The sequence below is a fragment of the Nycticebus coucang genome, chromosome 5 (assembly GCF_027406575.1).
Source record: "Nycticebus coucang isolate mNycCou1 chromosome 5, mNycCou1.pri, whole genome shotgun sequence".
Lineage (NCBI taxonomy): Eukaryota > Metazoa > Chordata > Mammalia > Primates > Lorisidae > Nycticebus > Nycticebus coucang.
In genome coordinates, this window is record NC_069784.1 from 36,945,225 (window position 1) to 36,965,457 (window position 20,233).

Here is a 20,233-nt window from a genome sequence, read left to right on the forward strand (position 1 = left end):
AATGACAGTTCTTTTCATAAAGAAATCATAATATTAAGACTCTAGGGATATAACAAATATATTCTTGACTGCAGTGGCAAACTAAAGTTCTTTAGCTAATTCTCATGGAAAAGAGTTTCTGCATACAAACCAAGTCAGCAGACATGCCCTATAAATATATATTTCTCGAACTCTGCAAGCCTACATGGAGGAATGCTAAGACAAATTATTCAAACTGTGCAAGATGGATGAAAGTGTAAAAGCAAATTCTGACTTCTTTAACACCATGAGGCAAAACAAAATGTTTAAGATGCGAGTTTCTCTCTGTCCTGCCGAGACCACAATCCTTTTCTTTTTTATTCCAGCCAAGCTGATTTCCTCACTGGCTTGTGCCATATATATATATACGACTGTATATATATATATATATACAGTAGAACCACCATCGTTGACCACCTTCTTACCTTGACCTCTTTTAGTTGACTTGATTTTCTTTTCCTTTTTTTTTTTTTTTTTTTGTAGAGACAGAGTCTCATTTTATCATCCTCGGTAGAGTGCTGTCTCATCACAGCTCACAGCAACCTCCAGCTCTGGGGCTTAGGTGATTCTCTTGCCTCAGCCTCCAAGAAGCTGGGGACTACAGGTGCCTGCCACAATGCCCAGCTATTTTTTTGTTGCAGTTTGGCCGGGACCGGGTTTGAACCCACCACCCTCAGTATATGGGGCTGGTGCCCTACTCACTGAGCTGAAGGACCCAGTGATGCCATTTTGGGCTTGTCATCATTTCAGGCTTTTGTCCTCCATTTTAAAAGCAACCTGAAAATTCTTTGTTTTGTTTCTTAGTAAACCACACCCTTCCCTATCTCCCAGGATGCATCCCTATCTCTCGGGATGGGTCCCTATCTCCCAGAGTGCGTCAGTACCAGCCCCCCCACCGCCAGCTGTTGAGATTGGCGGGACCTTATCAGCCTTAAATTCTAGTGTCAGCATAAGAGATAACCGACCCTAAGGCTGCGCTATGTTTCCCATGTCCCTCACCCCATAACCACTGCATAAAACCCCCCGTGGGCAAGGAGCACGGGGCTCTCAGCCCCAGATGCGTCTGGGAACACTGGCAGCCCTGGCTCGAGCCTGAATAAATGCCCTCGTGTGATTTGCATCAATGTCTGGCTCTTTCGTATGGTCATTGGGAATTTCGATTCTTGGGTGCAACAGAGCCACAAGTGCCGCCCAATCTGAAATGCACCAGAAATACTGTATCCATACAGTAGGTTTACGTCCTTATGTTGACCACCTCCATATGTTGACCAGTTCGTTACAGTCCCTTGAGTGGTCAACTTACAGAAGATCTACTGTGTGTGTGTGTGCGTGTGTGCATGTGTATAAATACATGTGTTTGAAATATACATATATATATATTTTTTTAGAGACAGGGTCTCACTTTATACCCCTCAGTAGGAGCAGCTAACAGCAACCTCCAATTCCAAGGCTTAGATGATTCTCTTGCCTCAGCCTCCCGAGTAGCTGGGACTACACGCGCCCGCCACAACGCCCAGCTATTTTTTTGTTGCAGTTTGGCCCAGGCCAGGTTTGAACCCACCACCCTCGGTATATGGGGCTGGCACCTTACCCACTGAGCCACAGGCACCACCCTGAAATATATATTTTATTTAGCAATTGATTTCCATGAAAGACTTTTCTTCCTTACTGTGTTACTTCAACTGATACTGTACCCCACCCCTCTTCTCCCCCAACTCCCATGCCAGCATACAATGTGTGCCAACCATTCCTATGCAAATCCCACTCCTTCTCTAATGCCGATTTAATTTCAACAAACCCGGAACATTAAGCTCGTGCCAGGCACTCACTTGGCCCAAAAGGCCATGAAGAGTAATTACAGAGTTTAAGCAGATTTGTGTTTTAGAATCAAGACAATAGTGTAGAATACGGCTTGGAAGAAGTCCTAAACAGAAGCAAGGGAACGCATTAACTGGCTATCGTGGTAAACTGGGACAATGGTTGTCAAAATGTGGTCACCAAACCAACAAAATCAAAAATACCTGGCACCGTATTAGAAACTCAAATTTTCACACCCCGTTCCAGATCTACAAAATAACTAACTACAGGCTCCATTGTAATGCTGATGCACACTAACATTTGTGAACCACTAGCTTAGGATACAAATAGGAGACAAGGTTAATGGCAGTGGGTTTGGAGAGAGGGAAACACATTTTCCAGATGTTATAGAACTGGAAAATGTAATAACTGATTATAAGAAAGGAATGAAACAACATTTATTTCAAAGTTTATGATTTGTGTGATTAATACACAAAAAAGTCCTTCAAAGATGTAGGAATACAACAATATATTAGGCGTGGGGTGATTAGTGTAGAAAATAAATGCTTTTTTCATATTGGAATGTATTAAATCAGAAATATTTGACATTCAAGTCAAGCATGGAGCTCACACCTGTAATCCTAGGACACTGGGAGGCCAAGGTGGGACGATCTCTTGAGCTCAGGAATCCCAGACCAACCTGAGCGAGAGTGAGACCTCATGTCTACTAAAAATTAAAAAATTAGCCAGGCGTTGTGGCAGGTGCCCACAGTCCCAGCTCCTTGGGAAGCTGAGGCAGGAGGATCTCTTTAACCCAGGAGTTTGAGGTTGGTGCGAGCTAGGCTGACGCCACAGAACTCTAGCTTGGACGACAGAGTAAGATTAAATAAATAAATAAATAAATATTTGGAAGGAAGAGGAGGAAAGGGGAATCACGGCAGCTATGGTTTGCAGTGTTCTAGAGAGAAAAAAAGTTGACAAGCATGGTAACGGCTTCTGTCTGTTTCAGGCATCCTGGCGCTCACTCCGTGCCGTGGGGCAGAGGTTGTTCACAGTACAAACAGGTAACCAGCAATGAGGACATGCCTGTTGAATGGAAAATCCTTATAAGGAGCCTCTTAAGAAATGTATCTTGTGTGGAAAACGTGTAGATTATAAGAATGTAGAGCTTTTGTCCCAGTTTATTTCTCCATTTACTGGATGCATTTATGGAAGGCGCATAACAAGTCTTTATGGGAAGAAACAGAAAGAAATCACAAAAGCAATTAAAAGAGCTCAAATAATGGGGTTTATGCCAGTTACATATAAGGATCCTGCGTATCTCAAAGACCCTAAAGTTTGCAACATCAAGTATCGGGAATAAGTGACAAGTTACCATCAATAAACTTATTTTACAGTAAAAATAAATAAATAAATAAATATTTGACATTCAAATGGAGAAATCCAGGATAGTAGTGTAATAAACAGATGCTAAACATACGAAATAGGATTATATTGAAAGTGATTTTAGAAATGATTAAAGTTGGAGAGCCGAGGTAGACTGCACCCAAGGAAGGCATGAGAAGAGAAGGAGACTAAAAGCAGAACCTGGCAAACATTAGCAGTTTAAAAAACAGTAATAGTAGAAACTAAGAAAGAAAAAAGCATAATAGTTATTTTAGAAACTCAAGGCAAAAGCTTCAAGCAGGAGTTAATCAACAATTTAACTGTCACAGTGGATTAAGGTAAGGAGAGAAATATGTATGTCCATTAAATTTAGAAATAAAGACAGTTGTAACTTTAAGAAATATGTCAATGGCGAAGAAATCGGAATATAGTAGCTTAAAGAATGAATTAGAATTTCTGGCTTCAGCCCCAATGTGTGAAAAGCTTGAATTCATCACTCTGCTTTAACAAAAAGATAACAGTTGGACAGGCTGAAAGTAAACAACTTTTCCCAAACCCACCAGATAACTGAAGTTTCAGGGCAAATTCTCACTCCAGAATCTGAAGGGAAGAATGATCCAGGGAGAAAAAGGCCAGATCTGCTTACAGGAGTCTAAGCCACTGGAGCCACAGACCTGTGGCCAACTGCTGGAGGCTGAGGGTAGACCAGTGTGAATGTGAGAAACACCTGTGAACCACAGCCTTCTAGGGGCCTGCACGGAATTGTGGACTTTCCTTCCAGGTGAAGATCCTATAAAAATGCCTTCCTAACTTCTCCAAGGGCAGTGTTTTGATCACCTCCTCTTCACTCCATTAGCAAAGGAGGGACTTCAGCCTAGGGTTACAGGATAGGCAAACACACGACAAACAATGCTGGATGGATGAAATGGAGGGTTATCAGCTAAATACACCCACAATCCAAGGGAGGGGGACACCCATGCAATATAGGGACACGTGGACTTGCACTTGGGAGCACAGGAAACAACCAAAGACTGTGGGAGGCACGTGTTGTAGTATCAAATTGTGGAGTACCCCGCAGTTCCTGTATTAGGATGTGATTGACTTATTTGAATAATTCTGCAAACTGGCAGGGAGCTGAAACATGATATTCAGGGATAAGCACACACTGTATTTGATTTATCTGAAAAAGGGGGCTGTTGGCTTAGGAAATCTTATCCAAGAGAACACAGTTGGGAGGGAGTTATAACCATGTTTTCTGTAATAGTTTCTACATTTCATGCATTGAAATCTGGAGCCTTGCTGAGCCTGGAGGACCTGCCCAGCCCAGAGCTGGCTGATTCCCAGAGATAATAAAGACCTCACCTATAAACCCACCTTTCCTACACACACCAACCTATCCAGAGCCCACACTCCCAGAGACATCCTTTACTTAACAATCCAGACCACTCTTTCCCTGCCCTAATCACCCAAGGGCCAGGAGCCAGATGACAATGGACAGCCCCTATGCCTCTGAACCCATTGAAATTATTAAATAAGCCAATTCTAAGCCAGCATACTCTGCCTCGCCTGTTCCTTACCCACATTTCCCCTCTCTCTCTCGGCTGACCCTGGTGCTTCCCTGCAGGCCCAGAATAGCATGCATAGTGTGCCTTTTGTTTCTAGAAATCTATGAACATAAAAAGTCTTCCTTTATGACATTAATGTCTATATCTGAGTGTCTGATTGTAACTATCCAAACAAATTTCAGGTACCATTAAAACTCAGGGGAATTTGTGGTTAGGCCGTTTAGGGCACTTTCAATTTTACTAAATGTCAAGACAACCCCTAATATTACCTTACAGAAAAAACAAAAAAATAGAAGCAGAAGGAACACTTTGTAACTTAATCTATGCAGCCAGCATCTCATAATACCAAAACTAGATGGAGTCATTGCAAGAAAGGAAAACTACAGACAAATATCTCTTATAAACATGGATATAAACATCCTCAAGAAAATATTTGCAAATCAAATTCAACAGTATATAAAAAGAAGCATACACCACAGTCCAGTGATAAATATCCCACATATGCTAACCTGGTTCAACATTCAAAATCAATGCATGAAATCCATCACATCAACAGACTAAGAGAATAAAAATTATATAATCATATCAATTGATACAGAGAAATCTAATGGGTGTTACAAACCTTACACCCGTTCCCATAAAAATTATCAACGAATAAGAATGGAAAGGAATTTCATCTTGCTAAAGAATATCTATGAGACAGCCTGCAAGTAGCATCGTGCTTAAGGATGAGAAAGTGGAAATTTTCCCCATGAGATTGGGAATAAGGCAAGGATATCCCCTCTCACCACTCCTCTTCAACATTGTAAAGGTAGTCCTACAGAGTGTATTACGACAAGAAAAGAAGATATAAGCTCCATGGATAGGGAAGGAAGGAAGAAAACTGTCTTTGCAGATAGCATTTGACTATACAGAGAATTCCAACGAATCCACAAAACATCTCCTGGAAATAATAAGCAATTATACCAAGGCTAATATACAAAAATGAATTGTTTTTCTTTATACAACAATGAACAATTAGAATTTGAAATTGAAAACACAATACAATTTACAATAGCACCCCCCAAAATAAAAGTTAGATATGTATCTAACAAAACATTTAAAAGGTCTGTATGTCAGAAACTATAAAACCGTGATGAAAGGAGTCAGTGAAGATCTAAACAAATGGAGATACAGTCTGCACTCATAGATGGAAAGACACGATATTGTTAAGATGTCCGTTCTTCCCAACTTGATGCATACGGTAAATGCGATACCAAAGATAATTCAATAAAAAGCAAAAGTCTCTTCAACAAGTGATGCTGGAATTACTGGTTGTCAATATGCAAAAAAGTGATTCTAGGAACAGTGCGTATACCTTTCACAAAAACTAATAGATAATTTCAGTGAATATAGAAAGCAAAACTATAAAACTTCTGGAAGACAAAATAAAATAATATCTAGGTGAGGATGGATTTGGCAATGAGTTTTTCAGATACTGCACCAGCAGTATGATCCACAAAAGAAATAAATTAAAAATTTTTAAATTTTTAAATTAAATTAGTTAAAATCTACTATTCTATGAAAAACATTGTTAAGAAAATGAAAAGATGGCTCAGCCCCTGTAGCTCAGCGGCTAGGGCGCCAGCCACATACACTGGAGCTGAAGGGTTTGAACCCAGCCCAGGCCTGCCAAACAACAGTGACAACTACACCAAAAAAAAAAGAAGAAAAAAATAGCTGGGTGTTGTGGTGGGCACCTGTAGTCCCAGCTACTTGGGAGACTGAGGGAAGAGAATTGCTTAAGCCCCAAGAGTTTGAGGTTGCTGTGAGCTATGGTGCCATGGAACTCTACCGAGAGTGACATAGTGAGCCTCTGTCTCAAAAAAAATAAAGAAAATGAAAAGACAAGCTACCAATTGGAAGAAAATATCTTCAAGTCATATATCTGATAAAGGATTTGCATCCAAATATACAAAGATAACTCTTAAAACTTAACAACCAAATTTCAAACTGGACAAAAGATATGATCAGATCTGACACCAAAGAAGATATTCAGATGGCGCATACGCCTAGGAAAAGATGCTCAACATCATTTGTCATTAGGAAATTGCAAATAAAAACAATAAGAATATGATTCAACAATACAAAAAGAATGTTAGAAAACCACAAAAAAATTAAACTATGTATTAAACATACATAGTTCTCAATTTGCAATGGTTTATACTTATGTTTTCTTGACCTCTCAATAATGAGAACGTGATAAGCATTTAGCAGAGACCACGCTTTGATTATTCAAACAACCATCCCGTTTTTTTCTTTCAGTACACTATTCAATAAATTACATGAGACATTCAACATTTTATATAGAATAGACTTTGTAATAGATGATTTTGCCCAACTATAGGCTAATACAAGCCTTCTGAGCCTATTTAAGCTAGGGTAGGCTATGAAATACATGTTTGACTTATGATATTTTCAATTTACAATGGATTTATTGGGACACAAGTCCTTCAGAAATCAAGGAGCATCTGTAAATGTCTAAGTGGAAGAACTCGGAATGGTTACACACTGTATTATCCCAATTATATTACATTCTGGAAAAGATAACACTAGATAGAAAGCTAAAGGTCAGAGGTTGCTAAGGATTAGAATAGAGAAGGAGAAAAATGAATGGGTAAAGCACTGGGCATTTTTTTAGGCAGTGAAACTATTCTGTATGATTTGGTAAGCATAAATACATGACATTATCTATTTGTCAAAACTGTTTTTGTTGTTTTTTTTTTTTTTTTTTGAGACAGAGCCTCAAGCTGTCGCTCTGGATAGATCTCCTTGAACATCACAGCTCACAGCAACCTCCAACTCCTGCGCTCAAGTGATTCTCCTGCCTCCGCCTCCCAAGTAGCTGGGACTATGCTTGGCATGTACTGAACACTTAAATTTTAGTTTCTTTTTTTTTTTTTTTTTGAGGCAGAGTCTCACTATGTTGCCTTTGGTTGAGAGCCGTGGCAACATAGCTAACAGCAACCTCCAACTCTTGGACTTAAGCGATTCTCTTGCCTCAGCCTCCCAATTCGCTGGGACTACAGATGCCCACTACAACACGCAACTATTTTCTGTTGCAGTTGTCATTGTTTAGCTGGCCTGGGCTGGGTTCAAACCTGGCTGGGTTCGAACCTCAATGTATGGGGCTGGTGCCGTAACCACTATACTACGGGCGCCGAGCCCTAAGTTTTAGTTTCAATTTTCTATAATGCCTTTGTAATAAATTCACTAGTCCTAAGTAAATAATCAATAAATAATTGATTATTTGATAATCAATTATAATTGATAATAAATAATTGTATAAAGCAATTAGTTAGTTTCTGGTACTGAATAAAGCAGAGTTTAGATTACAATCTTATGGGTCAGTGGATTTAACTCAGTCTCCTAGCCAGAGACTTTATCATGAGTCGGAGACTTATACAAGAAAATTTTCAGTCTCCAGTCTAGCATGAGAATCCTTTTCAAAGCCTTTCTGGCAGCTGACCTCGTTATCTTCCTCTGAGAATCCTGGTTACCAAAGCTGACTTCCTTTCTGAAATGATGCTTCGTGGGGGAGTCCTATGTGGGAGCGCAAGTTCCCAGATGGCCTTGGACAACCTGGCTCTTCTTCCTCCTGCTTGTGCTTCCTGGAATAACTGCTGACTGTAGCTGAACGCGAAATCCTGAGATAAGGATGAGGTGTCTGGAATAACGTGGGCTAAATCCTTATTCCTCCAAGAACAGAATGTTCTGCGGCACTTATGCCCAGTGAGTCCAGCTGTGCTCAGATACATAAAGCCCAGGTGGAGTGCTTTCAAGGTCCCTTAGCCATGGTGTGATGCGAGGCACAAGCAGACGAGAGTCGATGTTCTCTGGGCAGCCTTCCTGAGCTTTGGGGGACCAGCTCGCCATGGCCCCTTGGCTTCTGTTTATTCTTGCTGCCTACCTGTGAGTAATAAATCTGCTCTGGAGGGCTCCTCGTGTGACTGTTCTGTCTCACCTAGCTCATGCAGTTGCCCCTCAGAGCTATTCTTTCAGAGTTGGGACTGCTGTAGCAACTGAGTCTACAGCGAATAGTGAGTGTCCCACCCTTTTCTATTTCTGACAAACTGTTCTTCTTCCCACTGTTATCAGCTTTCTTATCTCTAATTTATACATTTTTAAAATAACATTTTTTATTTTGGAATAGTTTTAGATGTATAGAAAAAATTATACAGACAGTACAGTTTCTATATACTCTCCTGCCCCCTTCATTGTAATATCTACTGGGATGGTTTCTGCCTACTGAGGTCTTGAGGTTCTTTTTCATGAGAGTGGTCATCAGCCAAAACAGCCACTTACAAGGAGAGCCCCGGCCAGGAGGAAATTTAGGTTTGGGTGTAGAAGTCAGGTGAGACACAATGAGGAAGTGAAACCAAAATGCATGAAAGAGACGTACCTGTCCAATTAAAAACATCCAGTGGGGAAAAGATTCCCTATTTAACAAATGGTGCTGAGTGAACTGGCTGGCAACCTGCAGAAGACTGAAACTGGACCCACACCTTTCACCATGAACTAAGATAGACTCTCACTGGATTAAAGATTTAAACTTAAGACATGAAACTGTAAAAATACTAGAAGTGTGTGCAGGGAAAACCCTTGAAGAAATCGGTCTGGGTGAGTATTTTATGAGGAGGACCCCCCCGGGCAATTGAAACAGCTTCAAAAATACACTGGGACCTGATCAAACTGAAAAGCTTCTGCACAGCCAAGAACACAGTAAGTAAAGCAAGCAGACAGCCCTCAGAATGGGAGAAGATATTTGCAGATTATGTCTCTGACAAAGGTTTAATAACCAGAATCCACAGAAAACTCAAACGTATAAGCAAGAAAAGAACAAGTGATCCCATACCAGGCTGGGCAAGGGACTTGAAGAGAAACTTCTCTGAAGAAGACAGGCCCACAGCCTACAGACATATGAAAAAATGCTCATCATCTTTAATCATCAGAGAAATGCAAATCAAAACTACCTTGAGATACCATCTAACTCCAGTAAGATTAGCCCATATCACAAAATCCCAAGGCCAGAGATGTTGGCATGGATGTGGAGAAAAGGGAACACTTCTACACTGCTGGTGGAAATGCAAATTAATACATTCCTTTTGGAAAGATGTTTGGAGAACACTTAGAGATCTAAAAATAGATCTGCCATTCAATCCTATAATTCCTCTACTAGGTATATACCCAGAAGACCAAAAATCACATTATAACAAAGATATTTGCACCAGAATGTTTATTGCAGCCCAATTCATAATTGCTAAGTCATGGAAAAAGCCCAAGTGCCCATCGATCCAGGAATGGATTAATAAACTGTGGTATATGTACACCATGGAATATTATGCAGCCTTAAAGAAAGATGGAGACTTTACCTCTTTCATGTTTACATGGATGGAGCTGGAATATATTCTTCTTAGTAAAGTATCTCAAGAATGGAAGAAAAAGTATCCAATGTACTCAGCCCTACTATGAAATTAATTTATGGCTTTCATATGAAAGCTATAACCCAGTTATAAGCTAAGAATATGGGGAAGAGGGAGAGGGAGGGGAGGGAGGGGGAGGATGGATGGAGGGAGGGTGATTGGTGGGATTACACCTGTGGTGCATCTTACAAGGGTACATGTGAAACTTAGTAATGTAGAATATAATTATCTTAATACAATAACTAAGAAAATGCCAAGAAGGCAATGTTTTTTTTTTTTATTAAATCATAGCTGTGTAATTGATATAATCATGGGGCATCATTCACTAGCTTCACAGACCATTTACCAAGTTTCACATATACCCTTGTAAGATGCACCGCTGGTGTAATCCCACCACAGGAAGGCAATGTTAACCAGTATGATGAAAATGTGTCAAACTGTTTATAAAACCAGTGTATGGTGCCCCATGATCGCATTAATGTACACAGCTATGATTTAATATTAATTAAAAAAAAAAAAGAAAAAAGAAGGGGACAGACCTATTGAGGGTTCGTCATTTTAGTTGGGATAGAAAACAAGAAAAGGTCTAGAGAAGTAGAAAAAGAAACGGCTGAGAAAGTGACGGACGGGGGAGGCAGAAAAAGACTAGGTCAGAAGTGGGATTCGAACCCACGCCTCAATCTCGAGACCAGAATCCTCAACTAGAGAAAGTGAAACTTGAGCCTGGTGCCTTAGACCACTCGGCCACCCTGACACTCAGGAATATCTCCCTCAAAAGAATATAATCTCCAATTATTATGACGACTGTGTGCCTAGTGTGTGCCATTATTAATTTTTACAGTTTGGGGATTAACCTAAGAAATGGAAAAGTAAATCTCTATAAATTAAAAAAAAAAAAAAAGAGATGTACCTGTATTTCCCCAGGTATAAGGTCCACTATTTTGCCCACATTTTGGGGGGGTAAAATAAGGACACACATTATACCTGCTAGTATGGCTCAGGAGTAGGGGAGCCCATGGGCCTCTTGGAGCCACTGTGCCCTCTGCCTGGGCCCACCAGACATATGGGGCTCCAGTCCAGGAGGATGCAGGGTGTGGAGGGAGCAGGCAGCAGTGGCCTCCTCGGAGCACCTCAACCAGGGAGGAGGAGGTGGCAGGGCTGGCGAAACATGGTGTGGCTATGTGGGGCGAGGACTGAGGCTCAAGGCCTGGCTACCTGGAGGGGACTGGAAGCCTCACACAGGCCCTGGGGACCAGCCCGGTTGCCTAACGGCTGAGCAGCCTCAGAAGCTCTGCTTTTCTGGCTACATATGTGGCCATCTCAGTTGTAGCCCCCAACATGTCAAGGAGGGAAGGGACAGCCTTCACAGAGCAGGTGTTGTCCGTGGATGGTATGATCTGCACACATGGGGAGCACTAGCCCTCCCCAGATGTGTCTGTCCCAGCTGAGAGCCTGCCACTTTCTCAGTGGTCATTTTCTTGAAAGTCTGGGCCAAATATGTGGTTGTGCATTATACACAAGAGTGCATTTTACATGGCAAAATATGGTAATTTATTGCTCACAGGGCCCAGGAGGGTTAGAGGTGGTGACAAGACGCCAACAGGAAGTCTGGAAGTGGTCCAGAGCTCAACCAGAGGTGAGAGAAAGAGCCAAAGGACCTATGGGACCACGCCTTCATTAAGGCCCCATAATTCATATTATCCCAAAGGACCTACAGGACCATGCCTTCATTAAGGTCCCATAATCCATATTATCCCAAAGGACCTATGGGACCACGCCTTCAATAAGGTCCCATAATCCATATTATCCCAAAGGACCTACAGGACCACGCCTTCATTAAGGTCCTATCATTCATACTATACCAAAGGACCTACAGGACCATGCCTTCATTAAGATCCCATTATTCATATTATCTCAAAGGACCTACGGGACCACACCTTCATTAAGGTGCCATGATTCATAGGACCTAAGGGACCACACCTTCATTAAAGTCCCATAATCCATATTATCCCAAAGGACCTACGGGACCACACCTTTATTAAGGTCCCATGATCCATATTATCCCAAAGGACCTACGGGACCACACCTTTATTAAGGTCCCATAATCCATATTATCCCAAAGGACCCATGGCACCATGCCTTCATTAAGGTTCCATGATTCATGTTATCCCAAAGGACCTATGGGACCACGCCTTCATTAAGGTACATGGGCATTATCCTTTAGGCTTTCCCTGGGGGCTGAGATAGGGTAGTTTAAAGGAAACAACCCACAAAGCAGGCAATTTATTTAAATAACTCTCCTACTGACCATTCGATTTTATTGTGGTCAGCAGCTGTAGGTGGTGTTGGGTTTTGTTTTGTTTTGTTTGAGACAGAGCCTCAAGCTGTTGCCTTGGGTAGAGTGCTGTGGCATCACAGCTCACAGCAACCTCCAAATCCTGGGCTCAAGTGATTCTCTTGCTTCCACCTCCCAGGTAGCTGGGACTACAGGCACCCACCACAACGCCCAGCTATTTTTTGGTTGCAGCTTTCATTGTTGTTTGGCACGCCTGGGCTGGATTCGAATCCGCCAGCTCAGGTGTATGTGGCTGGCACCTTAGCCGCTTGAGCCACAGGCGCCAAGCCATGTGTGTTGGGTTTTTGGTTGGTGAGGTGAGACAACAAGGGGCTATATTGCAAACAAGTACCTTTTACAAACAAAGGTTCCTTAGTTTTTAACAACAACAACAACAAAACCCTGATAATTATATATTTAGGAATCTATTTTAAATAAACAATCATGGGCAAAAAATTATGTAACAGATGTTAACTGCAATAGTGAAAACTCAAAATTGTTTACATGCTCCCAAAAAGGAGTAAAAATTAAATAAAGAGTTGTGGATCTATAAGTAGATTTCCTCCAACCACTGAAAATAATATTTTCAAAAATAGTTGATGCCACAAAAAATGCTTTTTAAGTAATATCAGAGAGGAAAAGATCCTAATATATTAAGAAATGAATTAGGAGCATATATTCTCAGTGCTTACATCTTGGTGATGTGATTTCAGTGAATTTAATATTTTTCATTGTACTCCTATTTTCCAACTAAATCTACAATAAGCATAATTTTATTTTTATAGTAAAAAAATAAAACGTTATGATTGCTCCTTGAATAATAAGAGTTTTACACTTTACATATTTTTCTGAAATAATGAGTACATGAATGAAGCTTTATGCCAAAATATATTTTAACATTGTATTTAAATGAATTATTTAAAGAAACCTACAAGGCTTCCATTTTCAGCCAAGATCCAGTAATAAGCTATATTTACCCTCTTGCCTGAAGAAACCAAAAAAACTAGGTAATATACAAGAACAATGGTTTTCAAGACACCGCAGACGGTGAGCAATGAAGGACAGTAACCCCTGAGGAACAACTCAAAAGAGATGATTGTTAAGATTTGTCCCAGCTTATTGCCTTGAGAAATTTCCAGGGCATGACAAAGGATCATAACTTTATTTGATCCTCATCTTTTGAGTGTGAGAAGTACCTGTGATTTGCTTCTTATCAACAGAATTCACCAAAGATGAAAGGATGTATGTGATTGCATCATATAGATTGTAACATCGGTATTGCTAATAGACGCTCTTTCTTTGAATAAGCAAATTGCCATCTTGTGAGCTGCCACACAGAGTGGGCCACACAGAAAGCTGCTCAGGGGAACACCCAGCCCACAGCCAGCAAGAAACTGAGTCCCTCAGTCCCACAGCCTGCCGGGAATTTAATACTGTAGCAACCATGTGAATCAAAATTTGAAAGCAGATCCTTCCTAATTTGAGCCAGATCGCACTGCAGCCCAAGCCAACACCATGATGGAAGTCTTGTGGGGTTCTGAAGCAGAGAACTAAGCTAAATAAGTGCTGTCTGTATTCTTGATATTGTGCTACCTTTAAAGTTAAATCCTTGGTCCTTATGACCATCTTGACAAAAATAATGCATGTACCCCTAATTAAAAAGAGTTAATACGGTCAAATGTAAATTAAAACAGGGCTTTCAGAGGTTCAAATCCTTTATTACAGACCTTTTTTAGAGAATAGAGTGGAAGGTACTCATTTCCGTTGTCAGAATGTACTATATTGGGTTTCTCAACAAGGCATTCAGTAGAACCTTCACTGCCCTTAGCAGCTCCAGGTTGCAGGCCTCACGAATGCCACAACGGCTACTTAACCAATGAAACCTGGCACACTTCAGTCAGCAGCCAAACACCAGGAGGGAGTTGCGATATAGAGTCCAACTCCATTTTTACTGTTTATATTTGAATATTTTACAACTTTCTTTTAAGTCCCAACGCTCCCCCCTCCTTCATCTCCTATTGTCCTGCACCTGAACCAGCTCACCTGCTACCATGGTACTTAAACCAGGCAAGGCCCAGCTTGGACGCAGGAGCCCTCATCCCAACCTCACTGCTAACCACAATAAAAATCAAAGCCAGTTATCCCCTCCTTGTTTTCTAAAGATATTTTCAGACCTGCTTAGGAGCCTTCCCTGTGCTTCCCATAAAGGCTTATCATGTGGATAACAAACATCTTCTTTCCCTCTTGATGCATTTGCAGCCTCATCAGTCTCAACTTCCAAACCCAATTATGGGTGTGGAGTTGAGCCCATCTCCTGTGGGATGATCGTAAGAGTCACCCAACTACGATTCCTAAAATTAGCAAGTAAAGAGAAAGAATTAAACATTCATTCTGCCTTTTCTATATCAATTATATTTCATGACAACCAAATGAAGAAGAAATAAAGGAATGAGACAAACTATATCACTATCTAATGAAATACTGAGTTTAGGTAACAGTCATCAGTGACTGCTAAAACCATTAAACCAAAGGCTGATGGGCAACTTTACGATAAATTATGTTGGACCATCGGAGCTGACCTTAACAGTTCTAAAAGAGAGACAACCGTCTCTGTATGTCTCCCCATGAATGGAATAGGAAGTGCGTGCACCATCTACTCCATTTTCTTACTAAAATTACAATACGTATCTAGTCAAGCTTTTATATTCAACTATTAGCTAATAGAAAATGTGGTGGACATAGCAACATCACCATAAAACTGAAATTTTTTGAATGTGATAAATGGAAATTCTACCAAAGAAATCAATGGGTTTCTTTCAAATAAAAATAGCATTTAAAATGAGAAAATGAACAACTGTAGATGAAGACATATTAATCTGATGCATTGTGGGCATCACTGCACAGGCTTATTTGATCCTGATTCAAGTCAACCATTTATAAAAAGACTATTTTTGTGTCAACCCAGAAAATCTGTACACAGACTGGGTGTTGGATGAAATTGATTAGTAATTGCTAAATGGAGTAGGTGCTATGATAATATGGCAATTATATGAAGACTTGGGCAGGAGGGAATGCAATGCAAGGAAGGATGGGACTGTTGGAGAAATATGCCACTGGAAGTCAGTAATGTCTTCACTGAGACCTTATGAGAGTGGGTGGGAGGGGAGGGAAAGAGTGCTCCATGCAAAGCAAAGGGCACAGGGCAAGGGCCAAAGGTCAAGAAGACCACGGTGTATCCGAGACACTGAATAACACAGCGTGACTGTATGAAGGGAAGGAGGTCAGTGAGAGAACTAAGAGGTCACTAGAAGCCACATCATGAAGGGCTATGAACATCAGGTGTAGAAGCAACAGAAACCACTGAAAGATGTTAAGTGAGAAAAGGGCCCCATGAAGGTTTTGCTCTTGAAAGGTCATTTTGACTATGTTATGTATAATCGACAAGTAGTAGAAGATTGGACACAAGGAGACAATGAGTAAAAGGCTTTCCGGTAGCAGATATATGAGCTGTATGATGATGAAAAATGTTAATAATGTAAAGCAAAGGGCAGAGGGTGAAGGAGGGAATCCAGGCAAGGCTGATAACCCAGGTTTCTAACTTGGAGAAAGCAAGAGTGGCATCGTCTATCAACTGAGAGAAGAAACGTAACGGGAGCACAGATGAGTTTATTTGTGGCCTCGCTGAATGTGAAATGTCCTCAGCACACCTAAGTAGAGAGAGTTGTCCAGGAGCCAATTGGACACATGGCTCAGGGGGTTCTTGCGAAACTGACCAAAATGCCACATTAGAGAAAGAGCCGATATTTGTGTGTCTGCTACACAGAAGTCCCAACATCTGATTAAACGCCGGAACCTAAAAAATACTAGAACTAAAGCCTAAAGTGATGATGAATACATAAATAAATATAAATAAATAAATAGTAGCACTCTGCCAGCATGAAAAATGTGGTACTGTCAACTAATCTATTAATAATCCTCCTGTTTCTTCCTTTCTTCTCGTCCATCTTCTGAGGGCTGTACCCCACGAGCTTAAAACAACACATATTATACAGTGATATAATAAAGAGAAAGTTGCCTGTTTCCTGTGTATTTGTCAAGGTTCTGCCAAGACACAGGAGGTAAGCCTGAAAGCCTCCCACCCCCCTTACCAGCCTGGGTTCCTCTCTCATTTGCCCATCAGCTTGCCACTTGCATTTAGACTTTTCCTGCCCTCCCTGTTCCTGGTTTTAACACCTCAGCACATTACACAGAAATAAGTTCTTAGTTGGCCAATCTACCTTATCATAAGGCTACTGTCAGGAAAGATATTATAGGCAATGGCCAAGAGCTGACTGTACCTTTATTTTAACTACTTGTGTGATTGTGCCCTGCAAGATATTGAAAAAAATAAACAGACGACTAAATTGGCGCTTGCATTACAGTAGTCCCTCTCATCCTTGCTTTGTTTTTTGCCAGTTTCAGCTACTGTGGTCCAAAGCTATTAAATGGAAAATTCCAGAAATAGAAAATTCATTATTTTCAGGGATGGTGCCTGTGGCTCAGCACCGGCCCCATATACTAAGGGTGGCAGGTTTGAACCCAGCCCCGGCCAAACTGCAAACAAAAAACAGCCGGGCGTTGTGGTGGGCGCCTGTAGTCCCAGCTACTCGGGAGGCTGAGGCAAGAGAATCGCCTAAGCCCAGGAGTTGGAGGTTGCTGTGAGCTGTGATGCCAGAGCACTCTACTGAGGGCTATAAAGTAAGGCTCTGTCTCAACAACAACAACAAAAAAAAAAAAAAATAGAAAGAAAGAAAATTCCTAAGTTTTAAATTACACGCCATTCTGAGTAGCACGATGAAATCTCATGCCATCCTGTTTCGTCCTGCCAGGAAAGTGAATCACTGCTTTGTTCAGCATCACCATGCTCTGTGTACCCGACCCATCCATTAGTCACTTCACAGAGGCTCAGTTAGCACATCGACTGTCATGATAGCACACTTCCTGTATTCCAGTAACCCTTATTTTACTTAATAATGGCCTCAGAGCCCAAAAGTAGTGATGTTGGCATATTGTTATCATTGTTCTATTTTCTTATTAGCTGTTACTTCCTCATCTCTTCTGTATCTAATTTATAAACTAAATTTTTATCATAGCTATGTGTGCATATGAAAATAAAATAGTACAGATGCTTCTCAGCCTGCAATAAGGACATCTGCCTGTTTGCACATTGCAAGGGTACATGTCAAATTTATTAAGAGTAGAGTGTAAATATCTTGACAATTAAGTAAGTGAGGTGAAGGCTATGTTAACCAGTTTGATGTAAGCATTCCAAATTGTATATAACATCAGCACATTGTACCCCAAAAATCCAGTAATGTACACAGTTATGATTTAGTAAATAAAATAAAATGTTAAAAAAAACATCGTTAGTTGAAAACATCATAAATTAGGCCAGGCACAGTGGCTCACGCCTGTAATTCCAGCACTTGGGAGGCGAGTGGATTGCTTGAACTTATGAGTTAAAGGCCAGCCTGAGCAAGAGCAAGACCCTGTCTCTAAAAAAAAAAAAAAAAAAAATAGCTAAGCATTGTGGCAGGCACTTGTAGTCCCAGCTACATAAGAGCTACAAGATAATTGCTTAAGCCCAAGAATTTGAGGTTGCTGTGAGCTGTGATGCCATGGCATTCTACCCAGGGCACCAGTGTGAGACTCTGTCTCAAAAAAAAAAAAAAAAAGAGGGGGGACACAAGATGGCGGACTGAAGCCAGCTTTCAACAAAGGCTCCCGTCCAGAAGGAGAGTTAAGGGATAGGAATTTAGTAAGTATCCTGGTGGATTTGAGCCTCACCAAGAGAGAAGGCTGAAGAACGCACATCAACACTGCTGAGGCAAGTTGTGATCAGAAGGACGCAAACAAAAGGTACAAAATCCACCACCAAGCGGACGGGAGTCCCCCTCCCCCATGAGACCGGCTCTAGAGCCCCAAAATTGAACAAGCGGGCAGAAATTAAAGGCCCTCCCACTACACTCCACGGGAGAGACCTTCTAAAAACTGGACCTACCTCCCCTACTGGGGTGCCGTGGCGTTCTCCTGCCGGACATAGGGCTAAATAAAACTTTGGGAATCCTTTGCCGGCAACCCTGAATCCCCGGCACTCCCCTCCCGCCCACTGAGGTCTGGAGGCCTGTCCCCCAGGACTTCGGATCCTTGGGTGATTTCTCAAGGGGAGTGGACAGTCCCCGAGTTGCGACTGGTCAGCATTGACCCTGAGGCACGCAAGTGAGGAGAGGGCACCGGGCTGAGTCACGACTCGCGGCACTTCCCTGCGGTGCAGTGCAGCAACCCTCCCCAGGCATACGGGGCCCAAGACTGAATCAGACTCTGGCCTCCCCGCTGAGAGCTGAGAACCCCTACTCTCACTCGGGGTCTGAGGGCCTATCCCCCCAGGAGGTCGGCTCCTTGGGTGATTTCTCGAGGGGAGTGCACAGTGCCTGAGCTGCGCCAGGTCAGCGCTGACTCTGGGATACGTGAGCGAGGAGAGGGCACTCTGCTGAGGGGAAATCAAGCCTTGGCGGCACTTCCCTGCGGTGCAGTGCAGGAGCCCTCCCCGGACCGTAGTGTTGCGTAAAACTGAATGAAACTCTAGCTTCCCCCCGCCCCACTCCCAATCGGGGTCTGGGGGCCCATCCCCCAAGAGTTCTGATTCTTGGGGGATCTCTTAAGGGGTGTGGACCCAGCACAAACTGCGGCCGCTCAGTGCTGACTCTGGGGCGCGGGACAGAGGAGAAAAGGGTCGCCTGAGTGCCCACAACAGAGCAGCAGTTCCCTGGAGGTAGATCAACAGCCGTTTTTTCTTTAACGGCAGAACGCTCACTTCTGGATATTCTGAGGCCACACTCCCTGTCTCCCTGGGCAACCAGAGGAGGCCACCGGTGACACAGCTCACAAACCCGGAAGCCTCCAGGGCGGGGCCGACGCAGAGAGGTGTTCAGACGCAATTCTCCAACAGCAAAGACGTTTGAACTCAAAACAGCCCGTCTCCTGTAGGCGACGACAGGAACAGAGACAGAACCTCACAAAGTTGTCTGTTCTGTTCTGTTCTGTTAGCAGCATCCATCAGGGACGGGGCTAAGCCTGAGTGAACACCTCCTTCCCATCACCTGCATCAAACACTCAAAGATGTCAGGCCCCATCTCCTCCTGCTAGATAGCAGCAGTCTGCGGGGGCCTGGCAGACTTCCTTGCGATTCAGGCAGGTGCAAACCCCTGGAGTGTCTGTTCACTGCAGGCAACTGGGTTAGCCATCTGCAGAGATACCAGTGACTGGGTCCGACGGAGGGGCAAAGTGGGGAAGGAGACGTCAACCTTCCCAGACTGCTCTGTTTGCTGGGTGGCTCCTCCTGACTCCACGCTGCACTGGGGTGAGCTGTGTCAGAGGAGTCACCAGGCCCCTGTGATCCAGTTCCCAGAGACCTCTTGAACCCTTCCACCCGAGACAAGTGCCGATTGAGACAGTTGATTCGGACCTTTTGAACTGGGCTAATAGACTGAGGACTTTTCAGGCGGTGCCCTGGGTGTGTGATTGTAGGAAGGTTTGATTCTCCTTTTCCAAGGGGCCAGAGGTGGGCAGGCGGGGTGACTTAATTGCTGATTTTTCCACACAGCTGAGACTTCAAGCCAGAGTAGAAGTTG

At 42.4% G+C, this 20,233-nt stretch overlaps 1 non-coding gene across 1 annotated transcript; it reads right to left on the reverse strand.

Moving 5' to 3' along the window:
* Positions 1-10,876: 10,876 nt before the first annotated feature.
* TRNAL-CAA (transfer RNA leucine (anticodon CAA)) lies at positions 10,877-10,982 on the reverse strand. Its single transcript has 2 exons — positions 10,945-10,982; positions 10,877-10,922 (listed from the first exon to the last, which is right to left on the reverse strand). It is a non-coding gene; the product is annotated as a tRNA-Leu (tRNA).
* Between the last annotated feature and the right edge of the window lie 9,251 nt (positions 10,983-20,233).